Raw genomic sequence first — 17,522 nt, forward strand, 5'->3', positions numbered from 1 at the left:
TTATTTTAACGAGAATAACTTCGAAGACACATCAGACACATTGATAAGCACGATAACAATGATAAAACGTATAAAGTATTCATTTAGATAATCCTGCTATTCATCAAATATATATTATTAAGTGCAAACTCGTCGGGCCAATTTCATCAAGTCCGTTAAATAAACCGAGAGTTAAAATCAGCAGGGTGGCCAACACCAAATATGTTAATAAAAAGATTGATTTTATATGTCGATTTATTTATTACATATTCAAAGAAAAGATAGAAGAAATTCTTTTTAACAATTATGTACTTGTTACATCATACATTTTTATATTTCTTATATATATTTTTGTCATCTTTTATTTGAATATAATTTTTTACTTTCTTTTCAGAATTAGCGCGCGCGTCGCTCGCGCTAAAGCGACCATAGATCACGCAATGCACGCGAGTCGGCGCGGTGATCGCGGTGACTCTACTGCGCATGGTATCTTGCGCACGAGTCTGTAGTCGGCGCGCCGGAGCAGCATTTGGATCGCAGCCGAGGACCCGGAGTTGCTCGATTTTCGCGTTTCCGCGTCGCGTCTGCTGCGATTCCTCGTCGTGCGCGATACGCGTGGCCGTCGAACGATTTCGCGAAACGTGTCGGGAGTGTCGGAACGTCGGACGATCGATCATGTTTGATCGCGAACGCGAAGTATCTGACCGCAAAATGTCCGGTCGCGCGACAAAAGTTTCTCGTCGTTCGAGATCATCGTCGCCGATCATCTGCCACCGTTCATCCTCCGCGTTCGTTTTTCGTGAAGAACCGTGTCTCGCGAGCGCGATCGCTTTCCGCGTACGAATCGTGTCGAATTACGTATAACGGTGGTCTAATCGTCGTCGTGTCGTTAGGATGAAGGTATGAGGCAAAGACCGCCATGTTGATTTCGCATCGCGACGAAGTTCAGATAGCAGTGGAAATGGTTGTCGCCGTTCCCGCGCTTTTCGGACAATAAAGCGCGCGTTTTGGCGCGAGTATACTTGCGAGTGTTGTACGAAAGATGTCTCGCGTAATACTTTTTCTCGTCGCGATCGAAGAGTATAATCAGCTGTGTCGCCCGCGGTAAGAACAAGACAACGCTTTGTATTGAGAAACTTCGATGGGACGATCGACGGTGTTTCGACAACAGTGCAGCGACCGGTGAGTAAATTTATCAAATAGAGATAATATTTTACTTCCTTCATTAATTTGGAGAGAATATTACCTAAAAGAAATATATTATTGGAAATTATATACAATCGAATAGAGATGAGATTTTATTCCTTTTATTAATTTAGAGAGAATATATTATCTAACAGAAATATTTTATTGGTAATTTATATACAATCAAATAAAAATGAGATTTTACTCCTTTCGTTAATTTAGAGAGAATATTATCTAACAGAAATATATATTATTGGAAATTATATACAATCGAATAGAGATGAGATTTTACTCCTTTCATTAATTTGGAGAGAATATTATCTAATACAAATATATTATTGGAAATTATACATATACAATCGAATAGAGATGAGATTTTACTCCTTTCATTAATTTGGAGAGAATATTATCTAACAGAAATATATATTATTGGAAATTATATACAATCGAATAGAGATGAGATTTTACTCCTTTCATTAATTTGGAGAGAATATTATCTAATACAAATATATTATTGGAAATTATACATATACAATCGAATAGAGATGAGATTTTACTCCTTTCATTAATTTGGAGAGAATATTATCTAACAGAAATATATTATTGGAAATTATATACAATCGAATAGAGATAAGATTTTACTCCTTTCATTAATTTAGAGAGAATATTATCTAACAGAAATATTTTATTGGAAATTATATACAATCGAATAGAGATGAGATTTTACTTCTTTCATTAATTTAGAGAGAATATTATCTAATACAAATATATTATTGGAAATTATATATAATCGAATAGAGATGAGATTTTACTCCTTTCATTAATTTTGAGAGAATATTATCTAACAGAAATATATATTATTGGAAATTATACATATATAATCGAATAGAGATGAGATTTTACTCCTTTCATTAATTTAGAGAGAATATTATCTAACAGAAATATATTATTGGAAATTATATACAATCGAATAAAGGTGAGGTTTTACTCCTTTTATTAATTTGGAGAGAATATTACCTAACAGAAATATATTATTGGAAATTATATACAATCGAATAGAGATGAGATTTTACTCCTTTCATTAATTTGGAGAGAATATTATCTAATACAAATATATTATTGGAAATTATACATATACAATCGAATAGAGATGAGATTTTACTCCTTTCATTAATTTGGAGAGAATATTATCTAACAGAAATATATTATTGGAAATTATATACAATCGAATAGAGATAAGATTTTACTCCTTTCATTAATTTAGAGAGAATATTATCTAACAGAAATATTTTATTGGAAATTATATACAATCGAATAAAGGTGAGGTTTTACTCCTTTTATTAATTTGGAGAGAATATTATCTAACAGAAATATTTTATTGGAAATTATATACAATCGAATAGAGATGAGATTTTACTTCTTTCATTAATTTAGAGAGAATATTATCTAATACAAATATATTATTGGAAATTATATATAATCGAATAGAGATGAGATTTTACTCCTTTCATTAATTTTGAGAGAATATTATCTAACAGAAATATATATTATTGGAAATTATACATATACAATCAAATAGAGATGAGATTTTACTCCTTTCATTAATTTAGAGAGAATATTATCTAACAGAAATATATTATTGGAAATTATATACAATCGAATAAAGGTGAGGTTTTACTCCTTTTATTAATTTGGAGAGAATATTACCTAACAGAAATATATTATTGGAAATTATATACAATCGAATAGAGATGAGATTTTACTCCTTTCATTAATTTAGAGAGAATATTATCTAATACAAATATATTATTGGAAATTATATACAATCGAATAGAGATGAGATTTTACTCCTTTCATTAATTTGGAGAGAATATTATCTAATACAAATATATTATTGGAAATTATACATATACAATCGAATAGAGATGGGATTTTACTCCTTTCATTAATTTAGAGAGAATATTATCTAACAGAAATATATATTATTGGAAATTATACATATACAATCGAATAGAGATGAGATTTTACTCCTTTCATTAATTTAGAGAGAATATTATCTAATACAAATATATTATTGGAAATTATATATAATCGAATAGAGATGAGATTTTACTCCTTTCATTAATTTAGAGAGAATATTATCTAACAGAAATATATATTATTGGAAATTATACATATACAATCGAATAGAGATGAGATTTTACTCCTTTCATTAATTTAGAGAGAATATTATCTAACAGAAATATATTATTGGAAATTATATACAATCGAATAAAGGTGAGATTTTACTCCTTTCATTAATTTGGAGAGAATATTACCTAACAGAAATATATTATTGGAAATTATATACAATCGAATAGAGGTGAGATTTTACTCCTTTCATTAATTTGGAGAGAATATTATCTAACAGAAATATATTATTGGAAATTATATACAATTGAGTAGAGATGAGATTTTACTCCTTTCATTAATTTAGAGAGAATATTATCTAACAAATATATTATTAGAAATTATACATATACAATCGAATAGAGATGAGATTTTACTTCTTTCATTAATTTTAGAGAGAATATTATCTAACAGAAATATATTATTCAAAATTATATACAATCGAATAGAGATGAGATTTTACTCCTTTCATTAATTTAGAGAGAATATTATTTAACAGAAATATATTATTGGAAATTATATACAATTGTAATATATGTTAAAAATTATTGATAAATAATTTTAATATTAAATAAACAAAATTTCTTGATTAATTCATAGGAAATGTTTTCTTTAAAAAAAAAATTAATCATCTTGAGTTACATTTAAATAGATGGATTTTCCGTGATTTTACAATTCAAAATAAAATTTTATCTGTTTTATTTCAATTATTGTTTTATAGGTTTTATTTCGCTAAAGTTTCACAATTAGTCTAAGCAAAGCTTATTTAAAATAAAGCAAACTAAAATTATTTAATAAAACATTTTATTAAAAGTACCAAAAAAAAATAATTTTCAATATTTCTTTAGAAATGGGGAAATTAATGTCTCTCTTGTTCAGAAATATAATTTTCTATAAGTCTTAATAAACTAAATAAAATTATGAAAAATTTATAAAATTTATTTTATATTTTACATATTGTTATATATGTATATTTTCTAAATAAAAATTCATATTTTATAATTCATGGCCATATAAAATGCGAGATTTATTTTAAACAATTTAAAACTTAATTTTTTTATAAATAATTTTAATTGCGGACGATCCTTTTTCTCTGCATTGAATAAAATTTTAATTTGATCACAAAATTAATTTTTTCATTTATTACTTTATTAAAATATCAATATATTTAATATTGATAAAGTGGTAAATGAAAAAATTAATTTTCTTTGTGATCAAATAAAAATTCAATGCAATGCAAATATTCAATGCAAAGAAAGAGAAAGGATCGTGCGCAATTCAATTTTTTTAGAGAAAAATTAAGTTTTAAAGCGTTTAAAATAAATCTCGCATTATATGGCCATCAATTATGAAACATGAATATTTTTTTTGCGAAATATCCTCAATTTTAAATTAATGTATTTAGTTTTAGCGAAATTGTTATTGATATAAAATGTTTGCTTTATAATCTATTCTTCTCTTTCGTTCTATAAACCGTAATTTACAACTAGAATCCATCGTTTGCGACATTTATGACCTCGTAATTCCCAATTTATCGCTAAATTACCTTTTTCACGAGCATGGCGGTATATTTTCCGGGAAACAGATTGCATTTCGATAATTTCGTTCATTAAATCAAATTGATGTCTTCATGTACTACACAGCATGTAACATATATTAACGTATATATTCGTAATTAAAGATAGCATTACCTGCTATAGAATATTGATTCTGCACAAATATATTTCGCGTTTGTATGCGGATAATGATTATATCAATCTCATTGTAAAGCTGTCAGGATGAAATTATTATTTTACACTTTGTCTCTTGATCTATCGAACAAAATATCGTTCAATTATTCATTTATTTATTTATTCTTATTTTATCTTATGATGTTTGCAAATAGATAACTCGAATTTAGATAAACACAAATTGATTTTTGTTTAGATAGATTTTGGAAGCATTTTATTTCAATTATATAATATTTAATATATTAGATGTGCAATGAAAATCATAGTCATTTATTATTTATGAATTAAATATTATCAAGTACCTAAAGAAAACAAGACAATAACATTATATAAAAAAATTTCTTCATTATTCTATTAGAGCTATCTATTTAATATAATTCAGTTAGCTCGAGTAGCCTGAAATTTACATCCGCTAATTTTTCCGTCGCCATTGAAATTCGTTCGGAGGGTCGGGGCCACATTTAATTGACAAAAAGGCGATTGACCCTTGACAGAAGTTCACCACCCTTCAGAACAATCAGTGACTTCCGGTGTGTCGCGCCTGCCTGCTTGTGAATCACTTTGATACTTCTGTGTGTATCAATGTTTTTATCCGCCTGCTTTATTTAATACACTCATCAGGCGATGCTTTTTTTTTTTTACTACGATATTCGTCATTGTTCGCGAAGGCGGTTGCTCTGTTCGCCTGACCTATTCATTATCTCCTTTTCTTTTTCCTTTATCACCGAACGGCATTTAAATGCTCTGTCGTTTGACATTTTGATTTAGTTATCGCGTACCGCCGCACGGAATTGCATCTCGATTTTGCAAGTAGAGAAACATTCATCATATTATATATGAATATGGATATAAATTAAAATAATATTATTGTATACATCTACTTCAAAATTGAAAATTTCAATTGATTAAATAATTTCTTCTATTGTGTTAATATTTAAAAAATATTTATATAATAATTTTTAATAATTAAAAAAAATGTTTATATAAATTTTAATATAATTTAATATAAAATCTAGATATTAAAAAAATTAAATTATTAAGAGTGAAAAAAGAGTAGGAGAGAAATTTATGTATATCTTATATTTTCTACATATAAATTAATCTAAAATAGATTTTAATAAATAGAAAATGTAAGATAAAACAAATTATTAGATTAATTCGAATTAATTTTTAAAAAAATACAGGCGTGTCGTGGGAAATTAACCTTGCATCAGGAAGCGCTTTTTGATTTTACCATTGAAAAAGATAGATAAAAGCAGGGTTAAAATTAGGTTTTGCTATTTCGCGAGAGTCAGTGTCGTGCTGATTGTCGCGGCACCCTATTTGAGGGCAGGGGGGGAGGCATATCCACTTCCGGCGCAGCACCCACACGTCTTGGGCAGGATGAATCCGTCGCGAGGCTTATCTTGCAACGTGTACTTTTATCTCGCGGGAAGCGGCTGGTCATTGGCCCACACGGTCTCCGTTGATTTAACCGTCCCATTCATCACACGTTGTACATATTACGTTGTCGATGATCGGGCTTTAAAAGATGATACCGCGTGAGCGTTTCGGATTCGACGCGCTTTGTATATATAATTAATTGGCCGATATCATCGGGCGGTTATCAGGCGACCGCAACTTTGCGTAACTCGCCTTTCGAATGGTCCAGTCCAGTTCGTTCTTCAGGATCGGTTCTTTTACTCTCGTTTTTATTAAGGAAATTAATCTAACATAAGTGCCATTTATTATGGTCGGATACAAATATCTCATGGCGATTATACTCTGATTTTATTAATTAATTATTATAACTATCGCGATTGATTTAGTTAATGAGTTTAGCCGTAATTTAATTCATTCATTAATTACGTGACACGATTGTACACTGAGAGAATTTTCTCTTAGGATTTACCCTGAAAATCATGGTAATCGTGGGACAATATGGTATGGAAAGAATTTTATGAGAATTTCTCTGATTAATATTTATCACAATAAAAATAATAATATCTATCACAATAAAATATAAAACATGTTTGATGAATTTTACTAAACTGGATGGTAAAATAAATCAAACATATTTTATATTTTATTGTGATAGATATTATTATTTTTATTGTGATAAATATTAATCAGAGAAATTCTCATAAAATTCTTTCCATATCATATTGTTCCATGATTACCATGATTTTTAAGGTAAATTCTAAGAGAAAATTCTATCTGTGTACTGATAAATGTGTTAGATATTTGATGGTAATATAAAAAATATATTGAATTTTTTTCTCTTTTTTCTCTAAGTTCATAAATATTTAGATCATATACACTGAGAGAACTTTCTCTTAGAATTTACCCTGAAAATCATGGTAATCGTGGGACAATATGGAAAGAATTTTATGAGAATTTCTCTGATTAATATTATTTATCACAATAAAAATAATATCTAAAATAAAATAAAATATAAAATATATTTGATTAATTTTACTAAACTGCATAGTAAAATTAATCAAACATTTTATATTTTATTTTATTTTAGATATTATTATTTTTATTGTGATAAATAATATTAATCAGAGAAATTCTCATAAAATTCTTTCCATATTGTCCCACGATTACCATGATTTTCAGGGTAAATTTGAAGAGAAAATTCTCTCTGTGTAGGAATATTTAATAAAATTATAAATTATATAGTGAAGAAATATTATATTTTACGATAAAATACAACATAATATCGTTTTATTATTACTAAACAAAATCAGATCATGATTATTCACGTTAGTAATTATGATACGGATAAATAACATGTAATATTTATGATTATAAAATTATTTTCCTACTGACATTATATATATTTATGATTTCTTCTGAAAAACCTTCTTTAACGCAAAAATTAAAAAAAGATTAAAGATATATTTCTTATTACTATTTATATTTTTTATTTGCTCTCTCTCTCTCTCTCTCTCTCTCTCTCTCTCTCTCTCCATATATATATAATTTTTTTAGCAAATAATAAGTATAAATAATAATAAGATATTTATATTTTAAATATTAAACATTTTCTTTTAAAATTGTTTTTACATTAAAAAAGGTTTTCAAAAAAAGAAGAAAATCCGAAGAAGAGAATTTTTTAATATTTTATAATAATTACATTTCCAAATAATTATATCTCCAGTTAATAACACTTTCCACAATATAGAAGGCACAGATCACTCCTATTGACCGCATGCTTTAATTAATATGTCGTGTAAGATTAATAATTCCGTCTTGTAGTTACCCAACTATTGTGTCGACCGAGAAGGGTCAGGGGAAGAGGGCAGGATAAGATGTCCTGTGAGTATCGTTAATGGGGATCAGGTGCATTCGGTGCTCGTTCATCATTGAATTCGCGTAAGCCACGAATCCCTTGAAAGATCCACACATACACACATGTGCGCACGCATAGCCATACATACATATAGATTATATGCATATATATGACAGGATTACGGAAAATGTCGCGATGTGCGGTATTAAATTTAACCTCGTGCTCTTCGTATACATTGTGTGTGCTCTCTATTTCCATTTATTTACATCGCAATTACTTTTTTCGCACTCGACTGTCGCGATCGTGCAAGAGATTTTTTATTCGGCTTTGTTTGAACAGGATATCTTCTTCCATGCTTTAGTATGTCTTTCGAGTTATCTTTTTTATCTCGATTGTAAAAGGACTATCTCGTCACGAATTGTGATATAAAATTTTTTGTTTAACTAAAATGCCCACTCAAATTTGAAATTAGATCAAATTAGATCATAATAAAAAATATAAATGCACGATAATATATGGAATAAAAATTTGAAGATTATGAAATAGAAAAATTAAAGAAACGAGCAGATAGTAAAATATAAAAAAAAATTTATAAAAGAAAAATTTGCTTATTGATAACTTAAATATTGACTCTAAGTATAACGACTCTACTCTTTTCCGATGTTTTTTTCAAAATAGGTATATATTCAGTCTATTGTAAAAGAAAGAATATAAATAGGAAGTTTAGAAAAGATACCGAGAGATCCGCATTTGAAAAGCAAAACTCAATGGAACGAGAAGAGTAGACTCAATAGAGTGAGAGAGAGAAAGTTGTGCTTTCATTTGCATCTGCATTTTTATCCACATCAGACTTATCTTTTTTCACACTGACTTTATGAATTTTCTGGACGACGTCACGCTGTGACATCCTTTGTTCAGTCTCATCAGGCGACACGGCGAATAATCGCTCGGTCTCACAAGGAGGACACGTAATTCTCTATTTGCATTTTCATGGTCGTCCATTTTAGTAGGATCGATTCTCGCGTGTTACGGGAGAGAACATCGTTTATCTTGTCTATTTAACAAATCGCTCTTACCATTTTCGAGTGCACTGTGCGATTCCGGCGGTATGTGTGTGTCACTGCATACCCGGTTCGCCAACGCGCGAGGACGGTCTCTCTGTTTGTAAGTGGGTGTGCAAAAGACAGGGACGACCGGAAACGTCAGTGTGCCTGGGATTTTTTAAGGATTTTTAAATAATTTATGTAATATTATATACATATACATATATATATATAACATTTTAAAATAAAATAAAGTTTTAAGGTAAAAATTATTTACAATAATTTATATTGACATGCAATAGTAGTAATATTGTTAATTATCTAGTTTTTTGAAAAAGAAACATCTGTGAAAATTTATAATTTCAAAAATAAATTATTTATTATCAAAATTGCAATAAAATTTGAAAATAAAAATATAAGATAAGAAATAAGAAAAAAGTTGTACAATTAATATTAATTAATGTATTAATGTATTTAAAGCGACAGGAAATAAATTAAATAAGGCTAAGAGAAGGATGAAATTTTTGACAGTATGAACTATAATTCTGATGCGGGAGAAATCGTGAAACAAAAGTGACGAATAAGTCCGTTCCATTACTCTATTCCCTGGATTCCGATATTTCTTCCGTCTCTTTTTGGTCGAAATTACTTTCACGGTTAAAATACGGAAACTTCGAACTTGTGTCAAATGTTTTATTCTATGTCTGTTTGTGTGTGTGTGTGAAAAGACACGATGCGGGGAAGAAAGAACGGAAATTCTTGAAAGCGCGCCAAGAGGGATATGTGTGTGCGGATATAGTTTTATTCGTACATGTTTTTCTTTGAATTCGATTAATTTTAATAATATTAGTAACTCAACCTAAATTTCGTATTATTCGTGAAAGCCACAATTGTTTTCAAAGGCTGTAGACGCACTGAAAAACTTTTGCACCGCAGCTCTTTTCTATATGATTCTGATAATTATATATGATGTCCTAGATTCGTCGCTTTTCATACGGCTATAATTTTCTTGATTTTAGCGTTGCTTTTTCTGACTATTTGATTTTTGATATTACATTTCTGAATAAAATTCTCGAAGTTTTTAGATTTTTATGATAAAGAAATTTGTTACATGTGTAATTTTTCAATCCTTGTAACTTTAAATTGTCCGTTATCGAGATGTTTCAACATTGGAACAAATGTCACTCTTCTCAGCTTAACTGAACTTAGATTAGAAGACACGTAGATGAGTCTGGGACACCATGCATATAAATTAGCTGCATAATTTGGTCTTTGGTCGAGATCTGACATACTTTTGAGAGAGCACTAGTCTAAATGTCATTTTTTAAATTTCATGTTTTTGTTATCTTTATTTATCTTAAGTATTGCTTTTATTGTTACCGTAATTAAAGTATTCTTATTTAAATCGCTAAAATTATAACTTAAAAATTCACATGATAAATGTATGTGATTAATTCAGTAAACCAAGTCAATAAATCATTAATTCAGTAAGAGAAATACAAATTTTAAAATTAGGTTTTTAATTTTAAAGTTTAATAATTGCATATATTAATAAAATTATTTCTTTTATCTGTTTATCATGCAACTATAAATATGATATAATAATAATATGTAATAAAACACGTTTAATAATAACATGCAATAAATATAAATTGATAATAATGTCAAAATACATACAAATAAATAAATAATTATTTGATTGAATTATTATATTTCACAAATATATTGAAGATAATCTGTTATAGAATAAATGAAGCAAATAATTATGAATTATTTGTTTAAAAATTATTATCAATCTTTTTTAATAGTTTTTATTTTAATTTAATTTTATATTTTAAATAACTATATCTCGCGCTAAACAGATTATAGTGACATAAATATAAAATAAATGATCTAATCCTTCTGAAGAAGAAGCAACACATTTGACACAAAATAATTTATTACTTGCGACAATTGGAAATTGAAGCTTATACACTTATATGTCCGGCAGTTTCTATGAAGCAATACAGAGATAAAGAGAAAAGAGAATTGGATTTTTAAATTCATCTTGTTTCGAAGACTTTTTTCTTGTTTTTCTCTCTTTGTTTTTCTCGTTTGGGTTGACCATTAGCGAGACGAGGATAGATTCTGGGAGAGGGAGGGCAATGTGGGGGCTACAGAGTGGGCCCTCGAAGGAGACGGGCGTCAGTCGCGCGGCACGCGGCGCACTGTTTGCACGTGCGTGTCGCTCTTTCTCTCTTGCCGAAAAGGGTGCGCAAGTGCTTATTCGCGACCCTCCTGGGATTAACGCGATTGACCTCGCCACCGAGAACAGGAAATGACGTCGTCGTCGCGGAGATGATAGCGCGAATCGCACCGTTTGCAGCATTGTACGTCTTCGAGCTTTGTCCGAAACGATTTCCCCGAATGCAATTGCAACGTTGTCGTACCGTTGTCGAGTGTGCAGGATATACCAGTATACCAACATACAAAGATCAGTATTATGACAAAAAGCCTGATTCTTTAACACAGTGTATATTTTGGTTGTTGCATCGAAAAATTGTTTTTTTAATAGTGTAAATTAAGTACAAATTTGAATTTTTAGGTCTTTTGACGTGTTTACATGATTGTAAGATGCTTTAAAAATCGCACAAGAACAATAAATATATAATATTCGTACAGACTTGTACAACAATTTAAGAGAGCATGATAAAATATTTGAATTTTACAAGTAAATAAATCTTTCGTTAAAAAAAAGAACATGGATAATCTTTGATGGAAATAAACGTTGCCTTTGCATCGGGATCATAAATTACGATTATGAGAAATAAAAAAATCGTGTGCTTTGTGTACATGTGTATATGTGTGTGCATACTATGTAAACGCATGGCAGAAGGGGGAAGGACGGAAATGAGGGAGGAAATGGTGCTGAATTTTTTGTCGATATCAATGTGTATGTGCGAATAGGAGCGTATGATATTCAAATTTGAGATTGATCTTTTTTTTCTTTTTTTGTTTTTGTTTTGCGATGAACGATGGACATGCTGCATATCCTGCTGTGTCATGTTTTAAAACCGTTGAACAAAAACTGAGTTTAACTTCCACAAAGCAAAAATAGTTTGTTGGTAAAAAGAGTTTAGCCATTATTAATTCTCAAAAATAATTGCTAACGTAATTTTCGAATGCAGAATGGAATTTTGTTTAGAAGTTCGCGAATGTAGTAAATGAAAATTTGTTTCACAGATTAAATAATGTTTAAAAAAGAAAATGGAGAAAATATATACGTAAATCTATTTCTGTAAATCTATTTTTTTTCATGATAAAATTATATTAATACTAGAGATAATCAAAGCTATACATATATGTGTGTGTGGGTGTGTGTAAAAGAATCGATAATTATTGTAAATTAAAAGCGTAAACTTGCTAAATTAAATTCTACAGATTCAACAAACTGTAAAATTTCGTTTAGTGATTAATTTTAAATCTGTACAATTATTCTCCGCTTTAATAGAATTTCGATTTTGAATGTCATTTCAAAGATATTAATTAAAAATTTACATGGAACAATTGCGAATTCTATTGTTGAATTATTATTGTCGAATTAGTGAAATCGGTTTTATCGAAACAAGCAATAAATAATTTTTAATCGTCAAATCGCGAATTTAAGCTATATAAATAATCGAATAATTTTAATGCGAGATATGTGTTGCAAGAAATTAATTGACACATTTATCATAAAGTTTGAATAAAAAAAACTTTTTCTCACTTTCACTGAAGTTATGTTATAACGGTATATTCGATACAGTGCCTACCGGCGCCTACGAATGAATCGTGTAGATCGATTTAGACGTGATTAGCATATCCGGTGAATTATTTGCATTAGTATGCGCTGCGGAAAATCCTCTGAGTGCTATCCAGGTTGATTCATGTTGTAAGATACGCGCAACATATTTCACCCTCTAGATTCAAGAAACGGATGCATTTTTAATGCAGACAAATAGATAGCCCAGTAGGAGCGACGATCTATGCAGTACTATATTGCAGCTTTTCCCTGCAGAGTGGGCAGATATACGTTTTATTCTCTTTTTTTCATTTCTCTACATTATATATATATATTATATATAATATAATATAAGAAACATATAATAAAATATAAAACAAAATTAGACAGATGAACATTATTTAGAGATTAAACAAATTAATAAATATGAAAACAATACACATTGTGAAATTAAATTGGTTTATTTTTACTATTTTTTTTTTATTAAAAAGAAATATAGATTATGATTGTGGAAGAGAGAAAATTAACTTTTTAAGCATTATCTCATAGTTTTTCGAAAGTAGGCAGATTGTGTGATGCAACTCGTCTAGAGGCTGTTTTTATGTTTGCCAAATTATTCTTTGGAGATTGCTCCAAAATATGTATATAAATAACATCATAAATTACTAGATGCGAAGATGAGAACGAAAGAGAGAGACCTTCGCGATTCAGAAAATATCCGTACGAGTGGGCAGTAATGGCTCAATGGCCGTCTCTTTTTCTTCCGTTCTCTTTTCTCTTCGTTTTTTAAATTTTTTCTTCCGGAAATGCGAGAGATTTCAAAACATGCGATCCCGAAAGCGTGCATAGATTTTCTGGACATGTGTAAGCGAGACACGAGAACAAATCGCAAATAAAAAGGAGAGTGCATCGATTTGATCTTGAAAAATAACGAAATTCGATCATCAGATTACATTTTTCGTTCCATTTTGTTTCAATTATTGATTTTTAAGTGCTTGCTATAAGAAAATTAATACGGTTGCAATATAAAAAGACAATTGAGCGTTTTTCAAATAATGACTTTTGAGAGAAGCTTGATATAGAAAATTATAATAGTATATTTTTTAAAAACTTGTTTCATTTTTCTATTTATTTTACGCGTGTGTAGCACTTTACACTGTATTTGTATTCTTTGCTATTTGTTTTATCACATTCATTCTTATGTTGCGGTTGCACGTAGTTAAATAATTGACCATTATCTGATTTATGCAGAAAACGATTCGGAAGGCCATTTCATGTTAAATATCATCGTCATTTCCTCTGGAATTGTTCCCTTGCAAATTAATTGTATACTTGTTTTTTTCTTAATTTGTATTTCAATAATCGTGTCCCTTGAATATAGTCTCATTCTTTATTATTTTGTTTGATGTTTTGTACAGAATACTATCCAAGTTTTATGATAAAATGTGATTGAATTCAAGAAATGTCATATATCATTATTATTTTTAATTTACATATTATTAAAGAAATTACAGAAGAGTAATTTATTTGAATTAATTAATTTTTATTTTATTTTTATTTAATTTTGCATCAAATTCTTATTTTTAAAAAATATTCTATATTTAAGTGTATTTTTTATCAAGTTTCAAGTTAGATAAAATATTTTTGAAAAATAATTCTTTTTTTCTTTCCCATAAAGTCTGAGCTCTTTTGCAATATCGTCTAATGACAATTTGTGAGATTTTGTGTGGCATCATGGTATTAAAGTGGAAATAAGATTTAGAGCCGACGATTGAAAGACTACTCAAACAAAAGTATTGCTATCTCTTTAAGGTCTTCGACCGATTCTTTCTCTTTGATTCCGCGCGGTCTTTTATCGGTTGTGTTTACTATGGAAAGAAAGAAAGACTTTCGTGGTCAATGCCCCGATAGTGAGATAACACAGTCCACTTGATTGCTCCACCTGCACTTTTTTTATTTAATGTCTTTGGGAAATCCATTCAATTGAAATTATCGTCAATTTTCTAATTAAAAAGGAATATTATATTCAAGCTAATTTTTCAATTTCTTGCAGTTTTAATATAAAACTTTTAAATCAAGTTTGAGTCAATTTCTTCTTAATGTGGAAGGAATAGAAATTTTCGAATTTTATTTTTACATTATATTTTTAAAATAGAGAAGAGAGATAGAAAGGTCGGAACATATATCTAGTTTCTCGAAAATGTTCATTTTCTAGAGAGATTCTTGAAGAATCTCCGTGATCGCGTAATTACATCCAAAATTGAATTCGTTTGTCCTGTCGAGAGATCAATTCGGGAGGATGGGAAAAATCGTTGTTAAGGACACGAGATGAAAACGCCAAGTATGTCGCAGGCGGACAGGCAACCACGCGGTACAGAATGCCGGTGATTATCGAGACACGAGACGACGAAACGAGGTCAGTCCGTTCGCGTTGGCACGTTCCCCGGCGATAACGATCCTCTCGTTCTTTCGGCCCCGCATGTTGATCTCCTTCCGGTTTCCGGTCGCACCAGTCCGATCGGCTTCCCATTATCTCATGTCCCCGTTCCCGTCATTTTTCCAGCCATCGGATGATGACGATTACGCTTCGATTCTGATCTTTTTCGCTCAATCAGCTGATCGTGTCTTTTGCGTTTTCACGCGTTTTTCATAAAATTGTGAACCTTTGCAGTTTAATACGTTAACAACCTATTTCTTATACGATTTATTATATGAATAAGAAACATAAGCATTATATACAATCAGATACATCGTATTCAAGGAAAATAATTTTACATTTAATTTAATATTGATATATATAATAATTCAATATACATAAAAGAAGTACTCTGTCTCTATGCATATTACTATATTATTTTATATTTTAATTCAAAACATATATATTATTATACATATATATTATTATTATTAATATTAAATTAGATATTGTACTTATCAAGAGTTTAAGTAGTTGTTAGAAATTGTAAGATTACACAACAAAATGTTTTTCTATAATATTTCAAATATCTCTAGAAATTTAGTATTACATAATATTTTACATACATCATTTTTCCACATATATTGATTTTACTGAATTTAAAATTGAAAGACAATTAGGAAAAATTAATTAATTAATCAGATTCACTGAAATCTCTGTTTTAATCGTTAAAATTTTTATTTCTGCTTTAAACCTTAAATGCGAGTAAGACAAAATGGAGCGAATGAAATTCTCATCAGACGCGCGCGCGCGACTTTATCCGGCGTGAGACTAGATTTAATTATGTTTTCCTGAATTCTATTATCTACTTCCGACCGTCTGTTTAATATTCTCCCGAGGACTCGTTTAGTTTATCCTTGAATACGATATAAAGGTTTCGAAGTTCTCCGTCAATTTGGAAAACATGTGCGCGCGTGTTTCCTCAATAACAGAATAGAAGGAACTCTCTCTTTTTCTCTTTCTTCTCTCCCTTTACTAATACATATCACGTATTGAGTGCGTATTGAGTTTTTCTTTTTCTGGATTATATCGTAGATTCAAGATTATTTGATTTTCATATGATTGATTGAATTTTGCATTGCATTGAAGCAAACTCCGTTTTTTTCTATTATTTTCTGTCTTTTAATATTAATTTCACCTTAATAATATTATCAATATAAAAAATCAGTATATGTATTAATATAGTTTTATTAAAAGACATTTGATACATTTGGTACTTATATTTCTCTTATCATTAGTTTAACAAAAATATTTTATAAGTCTTTATTTATAATTTAAGCAACTCTTTTGGAACACTTTTTACTGCTGATTTATTATACATGCTTTACCTATTGATCAGTTTTCGTAAATGTGTCGTATGCAACCGCTATATGGTGATTCATAAAAATTTATGACATTCTTTCTCGAACGATTCCCTCGATCACGGTTGAAATTCAACTCTTTTGCCTTCGTCTTGCTATATCCCATATTTCTCAAAGGTGACGAGAAATCCGGACTCTTCGGAGCCATTAAGCCAGGCAGTCGTTTATCGTGTCGAATACAAAAGAGCACTGTTTCGCGCGAGTTGTCGAATGGTTCTTCTGAAACCGTACTTGGAACTAAAGGGCCCGATGAAGTTTGCATGCTTTTTGTCCCCTCTCCTCAGACAGTTTCTGTCGGGGATAAATCGAAATTTATAATCAAGATTCGTGGTCTTCCGACTGCGATATTAAACCAATATTCTTCTCTCTCCTTCTCTCTCTCTCTCTCTCTCTCTCTCTCTCTCTCTCTCTCTCTCTCTCTCTCTCTCTCTCTCTTTTTCCTCGTCCTGCAATATTGAATCTTTAAGTATTCGGTGCTTTGCGTATTTTTGATTCCATAACCGGTTTATTTTATAATTAGATCGGATTTTATAATTACGGAT

General features: G+C 29.6%; 1 protein-coding gene across 2 annotated transcripts in view; it reads left to right on the forward strand.

Annotated features, from left to right (window-relative positions):
- Positions 1-530: 530 nt before the first annotated feature.
- The window catches only part of Mmp2 (Matrix metalloproteinase 2), a 167,648-nt gene continuing 150,656 nt past the window's right edge, over positions 531-17,522 (forward strand). Inside the window, exon 1 of one of the 2 annotated variants that reach the window (XM_083047112.1) lies at positions 531-1,161. The gene's annotated coding sequence lies outside the window, so the exon portion shown is untranslated. Of the gene's footprint in view, positions 1,162-11,579; positions 11,753-17,522 lie in introns of those variants that run through there. The other variant, XM_083047110.1, reaches the window with a different exon arrangement.

This window comes from Prenolepis imparis, unplaced genomic scaffold (assembly GCF_030444845.1).
Source record: "Prenolepis imparis isolate NDT839.2.m4 unplaced genomic scaffold, iyPreImpa1.0 SCAF_9, whole genome shotgun sequence".
NCBI classification, from domain to species: Eukaryota; Metazoa; Arthropoda; class Insecta; order Hymenoptera; family Formicidae; genus Prenolepis; species Prenolepis imparis.